Source organism: Eumetopias jubatus, unplaced genomic scaffold, assembly GCF_037043125.1.
Source record: "Eumetopias jubatus isolate StellerSeaLion01/CBP00866 unplaced genomic scaffold, mEumJub1_p1.0 scaffold_5, whole genome shotgun sequence".
NCBI lineage: Eukaryota > Metazoa > Chordata > Mammalia > Carnivora > Otariidae > Eumetopias > Eumetopias jubatus.
The window spans coordinates 108,363,803-108,384,624 of record NW_028274811.1 but is presented as its reverse complement, the minus strand read 5'-3'; the positions used below and the strand labels follow the sequence as shown (position 1 = coordinate 108,384,624).

The 20,822-nt window shown below is 47.6% G+C and overlaps 1 protein-coding gene across 3 annotated transcripts in view; it reads left to right on the top strand.

The window, feature by feature from the left end:
- LARP1 (La ribonucleoprotein 1, translational regulator) overlaps positions 1-20,822 on the top strand; it is a 51,929-nt gene that overhangs the window by 1,575 nt on the left and 29,532 nt on the right. The window lies entirely within an intron of this gene.

Sequence of the window (20,822 nt, the reverse complement as noted above, 5' to 3'; positions counted from 1 at the left end):
GGAGCCGGATGGCGAGTGTGCGGGGATCCAGTTAGGGGTTGGCGGAAAATGTGAGGCGAGGAAGGGGGCATGCGGCGACGCGAGGGGCGTGTGGCGGCGGGGGAGGGAGTGGCCGGGCTGGGCGGGCGGGTGACAGTTGGGCGCCATGCGCCGCGCCGCCGGCCCGCGGGCTGCTCGCGGCCGCTGGGCCTGTGCGTTCGGCGCCCGCCGCCGCGCTCTGGGTAGAAGGCGGGTGCGGGCCGGCGGCGCGGCGCGGCCCGGAGTGTGCGTGTGCGCGAGTGTGAGTGCGCGGCCCCCCTTCCCGGCATTCCTCCGCAGCCGGGACAACGTGGTGCCTCCCCGCGCGGGGAGCGGCATGTGACCGCCGGCCGGCGCTCCTCGCGCCCTCCCTCTCCCTCCCTCGGGTTTTCGGTCCTGTGGACCCGGTCCCTTGGGAGATCCCAGGGGAGCCGTGTCAGCGTGGAGGAAAGGCGGTGAAGAATACGGAGGCTCGTCTCGGCCTCCCTTTGCCGAGACCAGATCGTCGGTTGGGTGGGGGGCGCGCCCTGCCGCCTTCCTTGGCCGGCGCGTAGAGGCACAGCGGCTCTGTTTTGGGTCTTTGCGAAGTGGACCGGTATCAAAACCCGCTTGTAGGTAGAATGTTGGGCCTGTGGCCGTAGCCCTAGTGCTTTAGCAAAACTCCTCCCCTTCTGCAGTCGCTGGTTGAGGCTGACTGGTTTAAACCATCAAAATGGGGAAAGTTGAAGAGGGAGCTTAATGTCTTCACATTCGAGGGATTAGGATCACTCGTAGTCCAAGGGAAACCAGAACAGCCAATTCTGGAAATAACATGTTGCAATTTTAATTTCTTTTAAGGTTGCTTCATTTGGAGGAGGGGACATTTGGGGTTTACTAATAATACTTCAAACTGTATTCTCTTCCTTCTGCCCTCTCCCCTTCCCCCCTTTCCTTTCCAGAACCCTCTTATGCAAAGGGCAGTGCTGAAACCTCCATTTTCTTGCATATCCCTCCTCATCCACCCACAGAGGGAGGGAAAGCAACTTTAAGACACTCTTTGGTCCTTCCCCCCTCTTTAAACTCAGGGGTATAATCATCCCCAGGAGAGAGCACACCTCAGAAGTTTAAATGGGGCTACTCATGCTGCTGCTGCTGCTTAGCTAATGGTGAACCTGCCTTGTGGGTTTTAAATCAGCCATGACATCAGGTGGTACTGGGTGCCTGAGCTGGCGTTTTGTGCAAGTGCAGGGGCCCTTGATAGGGTGCGTCACTGGGGTTATTGATCGTGGGAAGAAGACAGCTTGGCTGGCATCCCACCTTCCCTGGAGTGGAGAAGCCAACTTGCTTTAAGTGCCCAAAGCAAAATTCTGAGTCTGGTAGTTTTGCTCTGTTCTTGTTTTTCTGGAATCTTAAGGCAAGAAGGTGTCTTGTCTACTAATTGGTTTTTGAACCTTTGGACTAGTTTTTGACAGACTAACTTTGAATTAATCTAGTAGTTTCTCTGTTTAAGTCTGTTGTTAGGGCTTGGATGCTTTTCGAGGGAGAATTCTGTGAATTGTCTGGTAAGGTTGAGATAGTGGCCCTTTTTTTGGAGAGTCTACATGGACTGCTAAGGCCCTTTTTCAGCCCTGATTTTATTTGCAGCTTGGACAAGTTTAAATGTGACATCAATGGAGTGGCAGTGTGGTCTTGGGAATTTTTGTGTTCTGTGATGCATATGTTTTTGGGAGTCTACAGAAATGAGTGCCTCATAAGCTAAAAGCTTTCCAGAGTTTGTTGCAAATGCCTATTTTTAGCCTTCCTTTTGGCTCTGATGCTAGTGGTTTAGTGCTTTAAGGGACACATGCAGTAACTAGTAATAAAATATATTTTTCTATATCCCCCCATTTTTGTGGGCTTGTCTATTCTGGTTTAAGCTTCCACATCTTAACGTTTGTAGTTTTCATTTTAAGTCAGGATTTGCATTTTGGCTTTTTGTATGTCCGTCCCCTAGAATATTTTGAAGACCTTTACATTTTTTTCCTTATTCTAGCCACAATTCTTGTGAGTATGAGGGAAGCAGGATGGGAAACGTTCTGGGGTTAAAACTGCATTGGCCCAAATGCCAGCCCTACCAGTTGCTAGTTGTGCCACCTTGGGCAAGTTACTTTACCCATTCTGTGTCTCAGCTTCTCCGTTTGTATAATAGGGATTAAATTATGATTTATCTGCTTCATGGGGTTGTTGGAAGCATTCACTGTGGTGATAGCCCAGTGCCTGACATGTGGTAGTTTTTCTCCCATGTCTGGGAGACTGGGAGACTGTGGGACTTTCCAGGACTTTTTCTGGGTCTTCTTTTTTTCCACCTGTAAGATGAGGGGGGTAGAGAATGCAGTACTTTCCTTTTCTGGTATTGTGTCAGTACTCCATGAAATATATGGGATCCATCTCCTTAAAAATGGAGTTTTGCTTATCCACAGACTGGAAGGCATATTGTGTATAATCTTAAAGGTTGCTGACCCAAGGAATTGGCTATTTTTGCTTTGGAATGTGGGATGATGAATGCTTTAAAAATAAATTTTAATTTGTTTATTTGCGTTTCATAAAAACTACCTTTGGTAGAGTGCACATGTGCTCTCAGGGCTGTGGGGAAAGAGCATAACTGAACTAAGTTTGCTGTGGCTAGTGCACGTGCAGTGGGTTGAGACCTGAGAATGTATCATCACCACAAGCTTCTGCCTACCCCAGCAGGGGGAATCAGTGGGTTGGTTGTGTGGGACTTCTAACTTCATGTAATAAGAAAATAAAGCAGTGGTGTAGTCCTTGACTTTTTTTTTTTTAAGACTTTTTAAATTTATTTCTCGGGGTGGGGGCACAAGCAGGGGGAGCAGCAGGCAGAGGGAGGAGCAGGGAGCCTGACGTGGGGCTCCGTCCCAGGACCCTGGGATCATGAACTGAGCTGAAGGCAGACGCTTAACCCACTGAGTCACCCAAGCGTCCTAGTGTTCTTGACTTTAAAGGGAAATCTGGCCAGGGTCTCAGACTTGAGCATTTGTGTTCTGGGCATCACTTTTTTCTGTGTTCTTTTGAAGTGCAGCTAACTGATGGCACAAAATAAAGAAGAGGTAAAAATCTCAGCTGACCCAGGGCAATCCCAGGGATCCTCCACCCCACTGAACTGGCCCCAAATAAATCTCTACTCTCTTTCTCTACTTTCCTTCCTAGGTTTAGGCCCTTTCCCAGTCTCCTCCCAGTTGCACTAGGGTGGGACATCTGTGTGGATCTGGGGTATCAGTTTTCAGTCTAGCATCAGAGCTACATCAGACCCTTGCCTTTTCCTTCCCCACCATGAGAAGTGGACTGTGGAAGCAACAGCCCCGCCTAGGAATCCTACAGTCTGCAATTTTGAGTCCCAGCTTTGCTGCTTTTGCTGCTACTGCTGCTTTTTTTTTTTTAATTGAGGTAAAATTGACTATTAGTTTGAGATCTGCAACGTGGTTTCAATATTTGTATATATTGAGCTTCGCTTCTAACTTGCTATGCAGTCTTGGGTGAATTACTCAGCCTCTCTGAGCCACCATTTTTTCATCCTCAAAATGAGAATAATGATAGTTACTATTTCTAAAGGTTGTGAGAATTAAAGAAGATAATGTTTATTAAAGCCCTTAGCATAGTGCTGGGCACAGACCATCTAATAGGTGCTACCTATCCAGTATTTGCTATTTTAAAAATTTTGCAATAAATGATCACCATTATTCCACTTCTGATTCTGTTGGTGAGCAGCATGGTGGATACCAGCAACCCCCATGCTTCCTCTGCTTTTTTTTCTTCATCTGAAAATGAGGGAATCAGATTAGGTCTAAATGTCTTCAAAGTATTTTTAGTATCCAAAAAAAAGTTTTTCAGTAACCCGCTCCCCCCACACACACAAAAGAAAGAAACCAAAATAGAGCTTTTTATATGTGTTTCTGTTTGCCATAGCGGTTAAGAACTCAGTTTTGAATCCAAGTTCTGTGAGGGCTAGAGAGACTTCTGGCTTTAGGAACCTAGGCAGATCGCTTGGGGTACATATCAGATACTGTGGAGCAAGCAGACATTATGTGCTTTGCAGTGCTGAGATAGAAAGTACACAGCACTGCCTGTGAAAATACCGCCCCCCGCCAAAGAAGAATTGAACCCAAACCTAATAGAGCCCTAGATCTGTGGACATGGAGGAACAAATTTTTGGACCTTGAGGTAGCAGTCCTCTAGTTTCTGAATGTGAAAAATTCTGCAGGACAGATTATCAATAAATGACATTTTTTAAAAAAGAATTGAGACATCAGTCAAATGCATTGTGTGGATCTTGATTCGAACCAGTTTCAAGAAGACGTTTTGGTGACAACTGAGGAAATCTGATCCCTTTAGATTTATTAAGGAATTACTTGTCAAGAGTGATGAGCTCCATACTGTTGATATAGTGCACCCTCAGCTAAGAACTGCTAGGTTAGCCTCCATAAATGAGGCTTTAAAGCTGTTTTCCTGAAGTTTAAATTACTTTACCCCCTTCTAAAGAAAGCACACAATTAGGACCCTCTGAAAGGGTGGTAGGGGGAGGCTGACTGCCCCCTCAACTTCAGTGTGGGGTGTTTGAGTTTTATACTTCCTGGGGAAGAGAGTGCCTGCTAGGAAGGAAGAGGTATGCCCATTCAGGCTGGGGGTAGGGGGTGGTCTCTGCAGTCTGAAACCCTGAACCTCCTGAGGGGTGGAGTTTCTTAGCTGACCCACCCCCTGTCTGCAGTGGGCCTAGGCTAGAGTAAGCATTTTTAGAGCTGTTACTCAGCACTTAGTTCCCTCCCAGAGGGAGGTGGGTAGAGGAGGAACGGGCCTGAAACCACAAAAACCTCTTTAAAATGGAGAGCTTGGCAGATGGGAGTGCCCCTGTTTGCAAAATCCAAGACAAGCTCACAAAGGGGGTAATTAGGGTGCTGGGACCTTGAGAGGGCTCACAGGTGCCTCAGTCTGGGCTCACAAACATCCCTGGCTGGTCCAGAGTTACCTGGTGGAGTGGTCAGGAGAGAGGATGGCCTTACCTTGCTGGAGGTTCCCGAGAGGAAGTAAGTTTTGATACCTGGCTAATGAAAGCGTAGGAGACAGCGGGAAGAGGGAGCAGAAGGATACGTGGTGATGGGATTTAAATCAAACATGGGTAGAGTACCTCTCTCCGTTCTTTCTCACTTGGTGACTTAGCTTGCCTAACCTCTGTTTTTGTTAGTCACAGAATGGGACTAATCCCTGTGCTGAGGTTGTTTTGAGGATCAAATTAATTTAATTTGAGTATGGGGTAGCCCCGTTCATTAGTTAAAAATGTCCCACAGAGGTGTAAGTGGTATCTGTTCCAGAAGATGCATTCCAAAGCCAGATATATGTAGTTTCAGTTACCCCTTCTGGGGGGTTATTCATGACTTTCCTAAGTGAGGATGGATAATCAGGAGTTGGCTTAATTTTCAAGTAGTGCTATTTGCGGAAGTTACCAGGGCCATTTGGCCAACTTATGTGGCAGACAGCCTAGGGTTTCTCCCTGAGGGATTTTCTGAGAATCACAGGGACAGTCTTGACTTGGCATCTTTCTTTTGGCTGCACCTTTGGACTGGCAAAGCCATAGGTGTGGGATGTGAGGAGTGTAGGCCTTTATTGATGAATTTTGTAAAGCCAGCCACATAAAACTGTCATGTGTAGTGAGGGGCTTCACCATCTCAGTATGAGGTACTGTTAGTAAACCCAGCTGACCCCCCTCCATCAGAGGCCTCGTTTAGAGGGCACTTTGTTTTTTGTTTGTTTTTTAGTTTGTTGTTTTAAGATTTTACTTATTTGAGAGAGAGCAAGAGTGAGAGTACAAGCGGTGGTGGGTGGGGGGGAACAGCAGAGGGAGAGGGAGAAACAGGCTCCTAGTTGCGCAGGGAGCCCCATGCAGGGTTCCATGGCAGGACCCTGGGATCATCACCTGAGCCAAAGGCAGACACTTGTAATAATCTTCCATACTTGTGATAACCACCTTACCCTCCAGACATGCATTCCAGTAACTCGAGGTAGCCTTTTCTCTTCTCTGCTTTTTAAAATGAAGTTGCAAGCATCTCAGAGGAGCTGAAGTCCCACCGTGGCCAGGAGCCATCTGGATAAATGGTCCACCTGGGTTCTGTATTGTTTTTGCTCTCTTTTTCACGTATACCAGCTTATTTAAGTTCCTGGTGATCCCAAGATATGTAATAGTGATACCATAGTTACCACTTATTGGATATTTGATGTGTTCTAGCCCATGTAATCTGCTCAGTAGGTGGTCTTTTTACCCTGCTTCACAGATGAGGAAAGTGAGACTCAGAAATTAGTAAGCAACTAACTACCCTTCTAATTGCTTGGACAAGAGTCTTGGGTCATCCTTGTCACCTTACATATAATCTACTAGTACATACTTTTGGCTCCTAAAAAGTCTGTCCAAAGCTAAAGACTTTTTACCACCTCCTCTTTTGTCAGCCGAATCCACACACCATTGCTTCTCACCTAGATTGCTGAAGCAGCCTCCTACCTGGTTTCCTGTCACTCTTTCCTCAAGATCCTCTCATGGCTTCTCATCGTGGAATAAAATCCCAAATCCTTAGAGTATTCTCTAATCTACCCTTGATGTGGCTCCCCACATCACCCATTCCCCCCAAGCTCTAACCTTCTCTTTCACCACTTTTCCCATCCAACAGCATTGGTCTTTGCTTTTCCTAGAGTATGTTGTGTACTCTCTGCTTCAGGGGTTTGGTTCTGGAATGCTCTTTCCCCAGATAGCCACATGGCTCACACTGTCATTTTGTTCAGGTTCCTGTTCAGATAATTAGTGAATGAACGGATAAATCTCATACTTTGACAGAATCACACAGCACATTTTGAGTTCGGCATAGAAAATACCACAGTGAATAACAAAAATCTGTGTTGGGAAGGAGTACATGCACTCACAATCCAGTATGGAAGGTGCTGTGTTAAGAAAGGGTTGGGATTCTCTGGGAGTGTAGCAGGGGTATCCAACTCAAGTCTAGGTCAGAGAATTCTTTTTTTTTTTTTTTTTTAATTTTTATTTATTTATTGAGAGAGAGAATGGTAGAGAGCATGAGATGGAGGAAGGTCAGAGGGAGAAGCAGACTCCCTGCTGAGCAGGGAGCCCGATGCGGGACTCGATCCCGGGACCCCAGGATCATGACCGGAGCCGAAGGCAGTCGCTTAACCAACTGAGCCACCCAGGCACCCCTAGGTCAGAGAATTCTTTCTGGAGGAAGCAACAGCTAACTCCCTTGAAATGGGAAGGATGGGTAGGAGTTACTTGAGAAAAAGCCTGGAAAGAGCTCATGCTTGGTGGAGCGAAGGCCTTAGGGTTCAGGGAATTGAGTAAATTCCCTGTGGCTGTTGTGTAGATGACTTAGATAAATTGTGATTTTAACTGGAAGGCATAGAGAAGCCGTTAAAGATTTTAAATGAGGGAATGGCATGGTCAGAGTTTTTCTTTTGAAAGATTATCCTGGCCACATGAGAACCTCTTAAGAGTATATGGTTTGGGGTTTCCTGTCTGATCCTTTGGGGCAAGGTTCCCAGATTACAAAAGGGAGCAGATTTCCAAGTCATTCCTGAAGTGTTGGGCAATTATCAGCTGTCATCCTTTAGGCATAGGGAGCGGCTCCAGTTTATGAGATTTCTCTGACCTTTCAGAAGGCCACATTAGCTGGAATGCATCTCAGTTGCCGGAAGAAGCCAGTTTCTGATGGAGCTGAGCTCACGCTTGAACTTAAAGCCACCAGCCTGCTTCACCCTGATGCGGCGGCACAGGCCCAAAAGAGGAAGCCCTGGAAGTAGCAGGGAACGGGGCTGGCGTGGCAACTCCCACCTCCACCAGGGGAGGCACCCCTGTGGCAGGACTTCCTGGGCTCACGTAAGCTGCCTGCCGTCAGCCCCTCCACAGCTTGGCTTTGTTGGCTTTTCCACAGATGGCCGCATGCACAAGGTTTCCTTCCATCAGAGCCCCCTCCCCTCAGCTTAATTCAGCTCGTTTTACACTTGGGCTGGGAGTAGTGGAGCTGCATTTGATAGAAGGCTATAGTAAGTCCCTGAGAATGTGGGGCTATAATCAGGCTCACCCAGCCCAGTGCCCAGTTGTCAACTCTGTCCCCATTGCTGTGCTCTCTTTCCCTTCTTTTATTTATTTTTTTTAAGATTTTATTTATTCACTTGACAGAGGGAGACACAGAGAGAGGGAACACAAGCAGGGGGAGTGGGAGAGGGAGAAGCAGGCTTCCTGAGGACCAGGGAGCCTGATGTGGGGCTTGATCCCAGGACCCTGGGATCATGACCTGAGCCGAAGGCAGACGCTCAACGACTGAGCCACCCAGGTGCCCCTCCTCTTTTTTTTAAAGATTGACTTAATTATTTTAGAGAGAGGGCAGGGGAGGGGCAGAGAGAGAGTCTTAAGTACACTCCCCGATGAGTGCGGAGCCACCGTGGGGTGACCCCCGAGATCACGACCTGAACTGAAACCAGAAGTGGACGCTCAACCAACTGCGCCACCCAGGCACCTCTCCCTTCTTTTTGAGAGGAAGGAGTATTTAGAGCTGGAAGGGACCCCAGAGGTCACTGATTCTAAACCCCTGTTTACAGCTTGGTACTTCAGGCCTAGAAAGGAAATAGGGAGTTGCTCAGGATCACAGTTCAAAGAAGGGCTGAGACTTGAACCCAGTCCTCTTGGTTTCCACTCCAGTTCTATTTTCACTCCACCTCTGGAGGCAGAAGTAGAATGGGGTGGTTGAACAGGGACTTTGGAGTCAGTCGAGCATAGTTTGACTTAGCGCCAGCCACTTAGGAACTGAGTGCCCTTGGACAGGTTGGTAATGTCTAGGCTCCAGTAAATGGAGTTATATCTAGAGTACTCACGCATTGGAGTCCCTGTTGAAAATGAGGTAGATGAACATGAGAGCTCAGCCAGAGCCTGGCAAACAAGAAGAAGTGACAGTTCTGAGAGTGTTAAGGACTTAGTTTTGACCTGTGTCTTCATTTGCTAACAGAGGTCAGGTGCCAAAGCCAGTCTTTCTATGTCTTCCTCAGTCCTCTGCCCCTTGATCCCTTCTGTTTGGTTCTGAGCATAGACAGGAAGGCAGCCCATGGTACTTCTTAGAGCTAGCTCTTCAGACCCTGTCTTGGCTGTCAGGCAACTGTAGAGTAGAGGGGGACTTAAGGAGTCACTGGGGGCTATAATCCTGCAGCGAGAAGCCCACGTTGTGGTGCTTAGGAGTGCACTAGTAGTAGAATATCAGTGAGAAATGGTGCTTCGAAGTGAAACCCTCTTACTCCATCTTTGATGTCTTTCTCCAGCTTGGGGTTTGTTTGGGGGGAGCAGAGGTCTCTGTTTGGGGGGAGCAGAGGTCTCTGTTTTTCCTATTCTGTGTATATGTATTAACAGCAGCACGAGAGAGATGCCAATTATGTGCATAGAATAGCCTGGCTTAGGTTTTCCTCCAGGTGGAGCTGAATGTAGGAGTAGAGTTTGGACTGGTGAGAGCAAGGTTCTTGGGTGTGGGAAGCCGGATGCTGCCGCTGGGGAATGTGGGAGGGAGACAGGAAATCAGGAACATAGAGGAGGCAGCTCACTGGGATGCTTGCACCTTTCTATGAGCAGGGAATGGTTGAAGGAACTAGGATTATTAGTCTTTGATTAAAGAATCAAAGTTTGGGGTGGGTGGAAATGCTGGCTCTTCTGAAATACAGCATTTGAATAGACCTGCTTCCTGTGTGCCTGTGGGTAAAGCCGTGATGGCAAATGGGAGGTAGAAGGTCAAGAAGTAACTTTGAACAGTGTCCCCAAATGGATTTAGCTGTTCACAAGGTGTACTGAGTTTCTTGATGTGGTGATAATACTTAAAACGGGTTGGGTGGTGATTTGCCCCAGGGGCCGGCAGCTACAGATTTGCAAAAGTACTTGTCCAGATTTGTTCATTCAGAAATTTTTGAGTACTTGTAGGTGCCAGTCCCTGAAATCTGAATTTAGGTAGACGATTTAGGGGCTGTCATGATGGGGCTTTCATTCTGAAAGGCAGAAGTCACAGATTGGCATCCCTTATCTTACATCCTCAGGCCCATTCCAGCCAACTCACAGGTTTTTAAAAAATTTTTTATTTATTTTTTATTTTTAAGATTTTATTTATTCATCTGTTTCAGAGAGAGCACATGTGAGAGTGGGGGGAAGAGTAGAGGGACAGGGACAAGCTGACTCCACATTGAGTGCAAAGCCGGACATGGGGCCCAATCCCACTACCCCAACATCATGACCTGAGCTGAAATCAAGAGTCAGAAGCCCAACCGAGCCACCCAAGTGCGCCTCCCCCTTTAAAGATTTAACTTATTGACAGGTTTTGATTGGCTTTGAATTTAAAAACAATTTAAAGTAATCACCTATGTTTTAAAAGTCAAGAAAATTTATCTGGAAACTTAAGAAATTTGCAGCTTTAAGAGGGCAGACTCAATACGCAAAAAAGAAACCCCACAAAAACAAAACCCATTGAATTTTATACTTTGAATTGATGAATAACCTGGTATGTGAATGATAACAGTAAAGCTGTTACAGAAAAGAATGAGAAGAGCTGGCCACACTGAACCTCTGTTGCTTTATGAGTGCTGTCCAGTGGCAGTACCTACCCCACTTTAGACTAGGACACCAGCATGTGTCCGCTTGGCCCGGACTTTGAATGTTTGGTCATACAAAGAGAGGATAGCAGTCTGTCCAGCCTGCAAGCTGAGGAGCATCCGTATGGAAGGAATTTGAGAGAGGAGGGGAGGGAAGACTTCAAGGCCTATGGCAGGAATTGGGAGTCCCTAGAGGGGACTCCTTAACCCATGGGGGGAGACCAGACATCACTGGGCATCGTGGCCTGAGGTCCCAGAACCGTGATAGAATGCTGTCTGAGAGCTAAGGGATGGGAAAACTGGCTTATGTTAGGTCCCATTGAGCCTTTCCCCTCCCCTATCTGAAATGGGTATGGCATCTTTGATCTCAGTCTCTAAGGCCCCTTCCAGCTCAAACACTGTTGGTGTGAGAGTGGCTAAGGCAGGTGTTACTAGTTCTTAGATGAAAAGGGAAAAGATCCTGACTAGGTCTTATGTCATTGGAGCATTGAATTCTCTCTGGGAGAAGAGACACTGGAAAGAAGCTTCCCCAAGGCAGGCCTGCTCCTCACACCATTGTTGGTGTGAACCCTGTACTAGGGGTAGGATGGAGAGCTCTGGGCAGGAAACTGGAGACCAGCCTTCTAGTCCCAGCTGTTTGGCTCACTTGCTAAGACACTTTGGGCAACTTACTGAGCCTGTTTGGACTTCCTTTTCCTCTTCTGTAAATGAAAGTGGTTAAGCCAGAAGATCTTTCAAGGTCCTTTCCTCCTAGGGTTAAGTTTGGTATATCAAACTGGAGATGAAAACTACACTGTTGAGAAAGATTTCATTTAAAGGGGATTGCTTCCCCCCACCCGATTGGACCAGCGTTAGTGTTATACCTGAGAGCTTGACCAAGGCTTTGGGATTCTTCGACCTAGGCATGAGACATTCTGCCTTAGGCTTCTGGAAAATGCTGGGCTAAGATGAGCTGCCGCAGAAGGTTATGAGTAACCCATTGCAGTGTATAAACAGTGGTGGCCTGTCTCTTGACAGAAATGTCATTGAGAAGATTCTGCCATCCTGTACCTAGTTACACTTGATTGTTGCTGAGACCACCCCCCTGCTTCTGGCTCTGAGATTTAGAATCTCTGTCTTGCAGAGGCCAGGGTCAAAGTATCCCTCAGTGGAAGGGAAGCTGGCCCACCCATCTCAAGAGACTTGAGTATTCAGAGTCCTCAGGCTAATCAAGAGAAGCACCAGGGCTTGAACCTAACCTTTGTGTGAAAGGAACTAACTTGGCTACCAGCAAAGTGAAAATCATTTAACACATTTGAGTAACCTACTGAGTATTAGACCATGGAATAGTGATGGGAACAAGACAGGGGGGCTGCCCTCATAGTTTACATTCTAGTGGGGAGACATAGTAAACCAACAACGTAGTTCTTGCTATTGCTGCCTAACCAATCACCCCAAACTTAGTAACATAAAAAAACAACCATTGGTTCACTGAATTGTATGTGGGTCAGGATTAGGACAGGGCTCAGCCAGGTGAGTCTTTTCTGTATGGCAGTAATAGAGGTATCTGATGTCATGGTCTGGAGGGCCCACCATGCTTCACTTGCATTTTTGGCACCTTGGCAGGGATGGCTGGAAGGCTGAGGTCAGCTGGAACTCGAGTGCCCTCAGGTACCCTCTCCAGCCTGGGTGTTTCAGAGTAGTAGGACTTACTGTGCAGTGGCTTAGTGCTCCCATACCGAGCTTTTCAAGAGACAGGAAGTAGATGCTGTCAATATTATAAGGTCTGGGCCAGAGCACTAGCACAACATCACTTTACCATAGTGTGATAGAGGTCACAGATCCTGCTGAGAATGAAGGGGAGGGGTCATGGGCCCTGCCTTTCATTGGGAGGAGTGTCCGTTTGCAGCCATCTTTAATACTACAGGGCAGCTGCTGATAGTGCTAAGTGCTGTGAGAGAAACAAAGCAAGGCAGTTTGCAAGAGAAGTGGGGATGTGTGGCTGGGGACAGCTTCAAACACCTGTCAGGGAGGGCCTCTAAGGATGAGCCCAGATGAGATTGATAAGGAGCATGGTGGTGAGCATTCTTGCCTGGAGGAACAGCAAATACTAGGTGGTGATGAGTTCAGAGATCTGCAAGGAACAGACCAAGAGGCCTTTGAATGAGAGGCGAGGGGCCCAAAAACTCAGAAGCAAGAGGCCTTGGGAGGCCAGTTTAGGGAGTTTGGATTCTGTTCTGAAAGCATTGAGAGAGGAGGTAGCGTGATAGGATTTCTGCTTGAGGGTTACTTTGTCTTTTGCAGAATGGACTGGCGGGGGGTGGGGTGGGCACGGAGACCCCTTGGAGACTTCTACAATAGTCTGGGGAAGAGATGGAAAGGAGTGGATGATGGCACGGTGACTGGGCCAGATTTTTTTGACCTTACTCTTTTCCTTTGAGGCTAGGCCACTTAAAAGGAAGTTTTCTGATTGCTGTTTCTTACTTCCTCCTGTGTGTCCAGAAGCCAAATTATTGTCATATGATGCCCATTAATAAGAAGAGGATGGCCTGAGGCAGGCAGATGTTTTACCTGGGTTCTGGGTCTCTTGGCTCCGGGGCAGCTTCCCTTGGTCTATCTCCCGCTCCCTGCCCCAGGGTGGAGGCAGAGTGAGAGTGTGGTAAGTAGCTTGGGGGCACTAGCAGGAGCTGGGGCTGGGATGGTGGGGCTGCAGGGATTGGGAATGAGCGCCATGTGGGCTCTTAGTGTCACAGTTTTCTGTTCTGACTTCTTGTCAGAAACTGCAGTGGCTTTTTAATTTCAGGTAAGATCTTCAGGGTCGGGTCAGAGCAAACTGAAATCTGTGGATCCAAGTTCTGTTTTCAGCCCTGCTCTCTTGATTCTCCTGGCTGGACCTTCATTTCTCACAACTTGTAAGAAGGGATTGGGTATGAATGCATTGCTCATCTATCACTAAAGTGCCTTTATCATGTCCCTGGGCTAGCCAGGTGTCCTAGAATCTGCCTCATGGGTAGCTTGTCTTAAGGACAGATGTCCCAGACCCTCTACTTCTGACATGATTATCAAACTTCTGAGCCACCATACCATCTCATTCATTATCTAGGTTCATTTTCACAAAAACCCTGTGGGATCTGACTACAGTTCTAATCCTCATTTTATGGATGAGAAAACAGAAGAGTTCAGAGAGGTTCAGTAATTTTGCTTAAGTGTATGCAGCATTTAGTAAGTAGCTGGGATTGCATCTCCTGGCACACTGACTCCAGAGACCCTGCAGTACTTACCATCTAGCTTTGCATTCTTCCAGACCACAGAAGTATACATACCCTACCTGGAAAATTTTCTGGGAGAGAGAGGATCCATATAGATCTTCAGGCAGCAGGAATCTGTACAGGACCCTGGTGCCCCAGCCTGGACTTCCAGTTCCGTCCCCTGGCCACCTTTAGTGGGTGTGAGCCAGGCCCTGGAACTTCTGATCTTGCAGAGGAGCCCTGGCCCCACTTTCCCCAGAAATGTTCCTCCTCCGCTCTGTCAGGCATCCCACTGCCTGCTGGAAAGAGCTGTGCTGACTTTGTGGTTTCTCAGGCATGGCCTCCGGGCCAGGTGTGGCGGGGCGGTGGCTCTCTGCAGGCTTTGGGAGGCTCTCTGGCTCTTCCTAGAGGGGATGGGAAATACTGTTATGTGTTGGGCCTTTTAACTTCTTTCAAAGGGGAAATCTTTTCAATTTATTTAAGCGACCAATTCATTGTAGAAAAATGTCCACCAACCACCATAAACACTACTAAGCAACCACATCCTTTTAGACTAGTGTTGCCTAATAGAAATACAACACAAGCTATGTGGATAATTTTGAATTTTTTAGTAGCCATAGTTTAAAAAAAGTAAAGATAGGTGAAATCAACTTAAATGGTATAACCCAAGACAAGAGATTATCATTTCAACATATGATCAGCATAAAAGTTATTAGTGAAATATCTTACATTCTTTGTACTAAATGTTTGAAATTTGGTTTGTCTTTTACACTTAAAAATATTTCTTGATTTGGACTGCCCACATTACAGGTGCTCAGCATCCACACGTGGCTAGTGACTGTTGTATTGGACAGCACGTTTCTATACTTTTTTTGACTCTGGGTGTATACACATGCTTCTTTAAAAAAAAAATGGGATCATAATATGACCTGTACCCCCTTCCCCTCCCCCACATTTAGAAACAAAAGCTTTCAAGGGCACTTATCTGCTTGTAATCTTCAAAGCAGCCCTTGGTAACAAAGGTAGCATTTTCCTGATGAGAACGGTTGAGCTGACCAGTGCTACATCACTGCAGCTGCCTGCACACACGCGCACCCCCCCACCTCTGCTGCCTCTGAAGCTGCCACTCCTTCACTGCCCCCTGCAGGCACCTGGAGTTGCCCCAGCCCACTGAGCCCAGGCCAGAATTCACATGCACCATGTGCACATGCCCGCACATACTGGGCACTTTGCTGAGGAAAGCAGGCCCCCATAGGGGAGGCTATTGACCAAGGCTGCCCTACAGGGATGCAAGTTTTTAAAACACAGGCACGCTGATGCCCAGGTTAGTGCTCTTTCCACCACACTTACCTGTCCTCCAAGAGCTTACTGCTTGGGTTTGCAACTCGCCAGAGTACAAAAATTCAGCCTGGGGGGTGGTGGCAGCAGAGGCTTTCATTTGGGTTTGTTCTGGGGTTCCCCCAAGCCCATGGTACATGCCCCATGAAGAAGAGACGAGCTAGGTCAGAGTGGGTGCAGAAAGGGACATGGTTTGACCTGGAGGAGGTTCAGACTTAGAAATCTCTAAAGAACTTTTTGTCAGGCAACCCTGCCCCCACTAGTGTTATTGCAGGGATGTGTGGGCTTCACACCAGGCCACTTCTATGGCAAGTACCTCATTCCGCAGCAGCTCGGAGATTTGTAGGAGCCTGGTTTCGATCCTCCACCCCCCCCCAACACACACAATTGGGCTTCAGTTTTTTAGACTGTAGTATGGAGCTCCTTTCTAAGTGTATCCCGTGCTATTGGCCAGCCCCTACCCTTTGGTAGGACAGCTGGGGATGAGCAGCAGACCTTGGGTTAGTTAGCCCTTCAGGTAAAAGGGACTGGAGTACTGATGATTGAGGTTTTGAAGACTGGGTAGATCTAGGGAAACTGGCCTTTTCCCCCATTACTGTGGCACCTAGGAGCAGTGAGCCAAGTCTCCACAGGCTGGGAGTGGCCTGCTTCAGGGGATGAGGAGGTGACTTGGTTTGCACTCTTTTGGGAGCTCTATTGCCCTGAAATAGAATACTGTCCAGGGTGGCACCTGCCAAAGCTGAGGATTCTAAGCCATCATCCATTGGTTTATCTAGGGTTTAGTCTTATTTATCAAGTCCGTGGATTTTAAGGGTTGGTACTGCCTTTGGGATAGCCCTTAAGATATTTTTTAAATTTATTTGACAGAGACAGTGAGAGAGGGAACACAAGCAGGAGGAGTGGGAGAGGGAGAAGCAGGCTTCCCGCCGAGCAGGGAGCCCGATGTGGGCTTCGATCCCAGAACCCTGGGATCATGACCTGAGCCGAAGGCAGATGCTTAATGACTGAGCCACCCAGGCACCCCTTTCCCTTAAGATTTTAGAAGACCTCACAAAACATTTCTTTATTCATATTTCACAAGTGCCCTTGAGGTGGGTGATAGTTGGCCCCCTCTTAAGGAGAAATTCCTTCTCCGTAGGCTTATGGTGATTAAGGGACCTACCCAGGGTCAGAGTTAAAAACTGGTAAAGCCAGTCTGTTCTTTTTTTTTCCCTTTAATTCACAATAAAGAAAATAAAAGCATCAGTCTTCCTATTAAGTAAGGTATTGCAGGGGAGGCACTTAGCACAATGATGGTTCATACTAAAGGCTCAATAGTAGCTCCAGAGACATTTTTCTAAAAGATACTTGACTCCATCTTTCCAGGAGCCGTGAGCACAGCAGTTTGTCCACGGAGCTGGAGGCCCTCTTTCCAGGCATGGGGAAGGAGCACGAGGGCAGCAGCGGCCTGGGAATGCAGGACTGCTGGCTGGGAGTGGACAGGCTGCTCAAGCTCCCCATTTGCTGCTGCTGGCCTTGGAGTTGCTCTGGAATGTTCTCTCATTCTAGGTCTTCTCTGTCCCACCCCTTGATTTGCATCATCACTGCCACTCTGAAGTGGCAGCTCTTTGAGATCCTCGAGGAAGGCCAGGATCCAAAGGGGCTTTGGAAGCCATCTGGTTACTTCTCATTTTATAGAAAACTGAGGCCGTCTCTTGGCCAGTCTCCCACATGGCACTAAGGGAATCATGATAGCTGTGCTGGGTCTCTCTTCATTCTGCTTTGTTCTTTCAAGGAAAGAAAAACAGGAGCCTCTTTGCATGGTCGGTGCTGCAGGAGTGTAGATTAGAGGACTAGGTCTGTAAGCACCAGCCTGCAAGGCTGATCTCATACGTGCTGTCATTCCTGGTCCTCAAGACAACGAGCCTTCAGCTCTCTTCTCACCCCCACATGGGCCAGCCGTTGACACACCCTGAGCCCTGAGAAGGCCAGGAAAACCTGCCCAAATGGAGCAGGTGTTGCCCAGAAATGCTCTACATTTCCTGAAAACAGGTCCACCCTTCTACTCTGCCTTGCTGATGAGGTCTTTAAGATAGAGCATAAAGCATGGTTCTGGGAAGACTGGAGGCACTGAACAAGCATCTAGGACTAAGTACCTAATAGGAGGCTCACCTCAGCCACAGCTTGCGGAGGGGTGGAAAAATTTGTCAATGGCCTTTTTAGAGAAAATCAATTCTGCAGTGACTTTTATTGAATTCATAGGGGCATTCCTTTATGAAAAATAAAACTAGAGTTGTACAGGCATGCTTTGTAATGAGACAAACCAGTGATGAAGCCTGCTCAGATACAGAGTACCTCTAAAGTTCCAAGATGATAGCTAACAAAGATTGAGTGCTGACTATGTGCTAGGCATTTTTCTAAACACTTTACAAACAGCAACTCAGTCAGTCCTTATAGTCCCGTTAGGCTAGAAACTATTCCCATTTACAGAAACCCGGAGTCACCAAGGTAGAAGAGCTGTTGGATCCCAGGCTCTTAACCATTGCACCACCCTGTTGCTGGGGGTGAGGTAGGCAGCACTCTGCCTGGTGCTCTTTCCACAGAAGTACCGGTCCCATAATTCTCACTTGTGTTTCTGCATTTTGTTCTTCCTGGGACTTGCCTTTTAATTCCTCCAGAAGAGCCCAGGCCTAAGGGTTTGCAGATCTTTTCTGAGGTAAGGACATAGCAGCTTTTAGAGGGGAAGAGCATTGACCCCACCACACCCATGTCTGCTCTCAGCATCAGACACTAGTCTTGTGGGCTGGACCCCTGGCAATCTTAGCTAATTTCTATATCCACAGTACACAGTATGTTACGTTGTTATTGAGAAGAGTATTTTTCAGTCATTGCAAAGGGGATTCCCACAGCAGATGTTGCTAATTGATCCTAGGCTTTTCTTGAGCCCAGTTACTGCCTGAGGACCCTCAGTTTAACATCCCAGGCAGTTGCAATGAAGCAATCACATGTGGAGGTTAAGATTAAAGCCCTTGTGTAAAGTGAGCCCTCAGAGGAGAGGGACTGTCTTACCACTGCTTCCCTAGTGCCTGGCACACAGACCCCTCAATAGCCCAGTTACCAATGGTCAGGTGTCACCGTAGGATGGTAGGAACTCAGGGTAGGTAGGGATCCCAAAAACCAAGCTGATAGACTTGTAACAAGTCAGGAAGCTCGCTGTCTCAGTTCTTGTTCTGTGATACGGGGAGAACCATGTCTGCACTTCCTACCTCGGACTGTTTGAGACTTCGACACAGTGATGGGTGAGGAAGTATCTTACAAGCTCGTTAGCCCTGGTCAGCAAGGGTAAGGAAAGATAGTTTACCTGGGTGGATGGTGTGTATGCTTTGTTCAGCTTTTCTCTGTGCCCCAGAGCGGGGCCTGTACGAAGTCCCTGCTTTTTCCACCTCCCTTTCCTTTGTCCTATAAAGTGTTCACAGTTTCCTCCATCCTTTCCTTTCTGATCTGCTGAAGGAGGCAAAATCATCCTGGGCTGGGTGCTGGCTAGAGCTCAGGCCTTTGGGTTGCAGGTGGCCCTTTCAATAAACAGTACTTTGATTCCTGACTGTGCTTTTGCCCTTCTTCCCTTATGCTGCGTGATGGCATCCCCACCTGGCAGGTAAGCAGGTTCAGAGAAGTGGATTCTGGTGCTGGTGGTCTCAGTCCCCTGCTGGGCCTACATGGTTGATCTGGAGCCCTTTGGGGACCCGAAGAACCTACTGTTTGTCTCCTGCAGTGCCAGAAGAGGCCTAGGGTAGCCTGGGATTTCATATCCTTAGGGTCAGATACCTTCTCACTGTGACCTTTGGCTAGCCACTTAGTTTCTGAAACTGGGATGGAGTTCCACCACTGTGAGGATCAGAAGACATAATGCGAAAGCCTGCAGCAGGGAGCTTGAGGTGAATGCTTTGTAAGTGGTAGCCATTATCTTGTAGTAGACCCAGACCCCAGGGCCGTTGGGTGAGCAAGGAACAGGCTTAGCCTAAGAGAGTAGAGACTGTTTGGCTGTAAAGGAGGAGGCAGGCAAACCTCCCTTCAAGAGCCTTCATCTCCATAGTTTGGAGCTCGTTGTGAAACTGAACCCCAAGCCCAGCCCAGACTGATCTTTTGTGACCTCACATGTGTCAAGACTCTCAGCCCATGGCTTATTGGCCTGATGAGTCTTGGTTCCTGATGTAAGAGATTGAACTGGTGGGTAAATGGAGGGGTTGTGCTCCTTGTGCACTCCTCTTGTGGCTGCTGTTTGTGTGTGTAATGAAATCATGCTACCTCCTACTCTGGTGAGCCAGTTAATTCCTGTCTGCAGACATGAGACCCTGGACTCAGGGTCGGAGGCCAGGGCTCCTTCCCAGCACTTTCATTCGCTGGCAGCTCAGTTCTCAAACATTAACTGGCATCAGCATTGCATAGGAAACTTGCTAAAACTGCAGATGCCCAAGCTCTGTCTTCCTCACCAAACTGATTCCTGGAGCTCGAGGGAATCCAGGAATGTGCATTTAAACCAAGCCTTCCCTCCCCGCTGCGTGGTATTGCAAGCCTGCTAGCTCACTGGTCCCAGTTTCCACAGCTGTGAGGTGAGGGTTTTTCATACAGGCTTCTGCTCAGGAACTCCAGCTGAGCGGAAGGTAAAGGGGGAGGGGGCTTGGGTTACACGTCCATCAGAACAGCTCTGCTGTCAGTAGAGCATGTGATTCTTGATCTCAGGGTTGTGAGTTTGAGCCCCACATTGAGTGTAGAACGATTACTTTAAAAATTAAATATACTATGTAAAATTAAAAGTATTCAGTGTTTTAATTTTAATGATCCAGTTATGTTAAATTTAATTATAAATATATAGATCTAATATTAATTTTAATCCACATAAAATAGGAGCACCTGGGTGGCTCAGTTGGTTAAGCATCTGCATTTGGCCTAGCTCATGATCCCAGAGTTCTGGGATCGAGCCCTGCTTTGGGCCCTCTGCTCAGCAGGGAGTCTGCTTCTCCCTCTCCCTCTACCCCTACCCCTGCTTGTGCTCTTCCTCAAATAAATAAAATCTTTTAAAATAATAATAATATAAAATATTAAAACGAGATCCATGTACCCACTACCAGGTTAAGAAGTGCAGCCCTGATTTTAAAATGTTAAATGTGGTGTTGTAGTTCCGGGTAGCCTCTGTGAAAATTAACAATTGAAACTCTTTGGGTTCAATAAAATAACTCCTAGGTATGTCCAGAGAAAACCTGCCTTAGAATTACCTAGCAGAATAAATAAATAAAATCTTTAAAAAGGGAGGGGGTCGCCTGGGTGGCTCAGTCTGTTAAGCGTCTGCCTTTGGCTCAGGTCATGATCCCAGAGTCCTGGGATCGAGTCCTGCAGTGGGCTCCCTGCTCAGCGGGGAGTTTGCTTCTCCCTCTGCCCCTCCCCCTACCCCCTGTTTGTGCCCCCCCCAAAATCAATAAAATCTTTAGAAAAAAAAAAATTACCTAGCAGATTCTTTGGCCCTACCATTCCTGAGCAAAAAAATCTGAGCATGGGACCCAGGAATCTACATTTTGATAAACTTCTCAGAGGGTAGGTGATTCTTTCTTAGAGGATGCCTGG